This window comes from Formica exsecta, unplaced genomic scaffold (assembly GCF_003651465.1).
Source record: "Formica exsecta isolate Colony F162 unplaced genomic scaffold, ASM365146v1 scaffold81, whole genome shotgun sequence".
NCBI lineage: Eukaryota > Metazoa > Arthropoda > Insecta > Hymenoptera > Formicidae > Formica > Formica exsecta.
The window spans coordinates 316,509-319,256 of NW_021853581.1; positions in this window are offsets into that span (position 1 = coordinate 316,509).

Consider the following 2,748-nt stretch of genomic DNA (forward strand, 5'->3'; position numbering starts at 1 on the left):
TGTTATTAAAATTATATTAAATGTGAAATATATTTAGTATTTTTTATTTATTTATTAAAATTATATTTAATGGGATTTATATGTTTTATGAGATATAATTATATTTTGTGGAATTTATTATCCCGAATATCATCGTAGGCACTATCCTTTTTATTATGGAATAAAAGAGAGTTTTATGAATAATTTGTTAAGCTGAATGAATCGTTAACAAGAAGAAATGCGGTATTATTATTATAAATAGAATTTTACTTAATATAATATATACACGAAATGTGCAAATAATTTCGATAACTGGAGTCGCGCGACGTTAGATAAAACTGCTGCTAAATATTCTTCACCTATTAAATTCGGTAAACCTTGCTATATAACCACCAGGTTCCTTCGCGATTGAGACGCCCCTAACGTATCACCCCTTATCCTCCGTTAGGTAAAATTGCAGTAGCGGAATTTCGCCATGAGGTTCCGTGTCGTCAGAATGTCAATAATAATTTTTAGATGCTTCTCGAGATACGATAAATGCTCGTTTCCATTAATATAAATTTACAGTAAAAAATTTTGCGTTAAAAAATATAGGTTTCGAAGTTTTATTCGATGAATGTTTTTCGATATTACCCCTATCGCTTGAGACGCTACTGGGATTATGACAACCCACTCCTACCAAGCAGAGCGCAGTAACGTAATCGAAGGAAATACTGTATTACAAAAAATTGTAATTAAATTAGTAGCTTTTACATTTCCATAAAATTATCAATTTTAAATTAATCAATATATACAAAAAAATTGTTTATACCATATTAAATTTATTTTCACATGAAAGATTACACACACAGAAAGTGACATGCATACATATACATTATAAACTATAATATGTGCATATATATATATGTTCTATAAAATATTTTTTATATATCGGATTAAATATAACAGACTTATTAAATGTCTCAATATCGTGATATAATTTCCCCAAAATCTGACAATTGTATCATATATATTAATAGAAATTATTACAGAAAGCGTTATGATTTTTATTTCAAGTAGCAGCGAGTCCAGTTGAAAAGTCACACAAAAAGGTAAAGAGATTACCGGCGGTTCTTATTTAGCGCGAAGGGTGGTAGAGATTTGTAACTGCCATGTTTCATGCGGCAGAGTTTTTGCAAACCTTTACCGCCTTTCACGCCGCGTTTCCTTCTTTTTTTGTTCGATCCACGATAACGTCGACATTGTCGTACGTCACTGACCGTGTGTGCCACCCCTACGGCGAATAATACCCTTTCTCCTCCCGCCATTTTCCCTACCCATCATTTTCCCTACCCGTCTCCACTATCCCCGTTCTTATAGTCGCGTCCGATTATACGCGGTGACTCCCGACCTCTTCCATCCCCCTCCCCCTCTCCCGCACTCTCCCGTACGAGCTCAATGGTAGCCAAACCACTTACGGTATCTAAATGCCTGATGCCTAGAGCGACGTGCCTGACACGGTCTGATGGGTGAATGGACAGAACCCTGTCTCTATCCTGTGGCAAGCGCCACACCACTAAATCATGTATAGCGAAACTGTTGCGAGGGCGGTTGCGTCACGTGACGTGTGCATCGGCACAGGACGTTACAAAATTAGGAGTCCATATCTATGATCGATGTTAGCTTTCAATCGAGTCTTGAACTACCGATATCATGTGCCATTTTCAAATTTATATGTTATAGTTACGGTCAATGTAATAGTACGCTGTAATTAATGGTCCGATTATATATAGATTTCATAGACGAGAAAAAATAATTTTAAATACATGGGTTTTTTATGGCAATTTATATATATATTTCTCTACGGGATTGATTTGTTGTATCCATAAATAGCCAGCAAACGTTACCCGGAATCTAACTAAGTTTCTGCTCCCTTCTATTTTCGTCCCTTCTTAACCGACGTTAACTCTAAGTGATTTATATATGGTAACGAGAAAGTAACGAGCGCTAAAGAGTGAAGAAGCAACCTTTTCTTGGAAAATTACCCCTAAACATAGACGACCCCGAAGCGATATATCGCCTCAACTCATGCACGATCCCGGAAATCATGCGTTATCGGAGGAGTCGCATATTTCGAAAGGATAGAAAGGAGGGAGAAGAAAGGGAGAGGGAGAGAGGATCGAGAGACAATTACCCCTCTCGCATCCCTTGTGTGTGGCTGCGAGCTTTTGCGAGTTATCCCCCACTCGAAGGTTCGTTTCCCTACCCGGCGACCAAGGGATTCTCTCCTATTGACGTGCCAACCTCCTCCGGCACATCCCCACCAACCCCGTCGACCCCCTCGTCGCGAGCTACCCCCACGCGCGCCACCATCATCCCTGTGGCACTTTATAGCACGATCTGACGTAACGTAACGTTACGTCAGACCGCCCTCGCAAGCCGCTGCTGCAACGGGGATCTTCCAGCATTCACTTGCGTAAACGTCGTCGTTTTTCCGCCCGCAATAACGGTTTCTTATTCGCCGCAAAAATGTGATGCTTCTTTATTTTACCTTTGCGAATGAAATTTGAAAAAGCGTGAAAAGACACGGATAAAACGTTAAATAGAGAGAGACAGGTCGATTTAAAAATTAATCTTTCATTATAATACCTTTTTCGATTTTTTTTTTTTTGGTTTCTTTATTGAAAATGTTTTTTTATGACAATTTATCTTTGTGAGAGAATTGCTTGAAACTTTGTAATGTTGGCAGAAACTTTTATAAAACAAGTTTAAAAATTATATATATATATA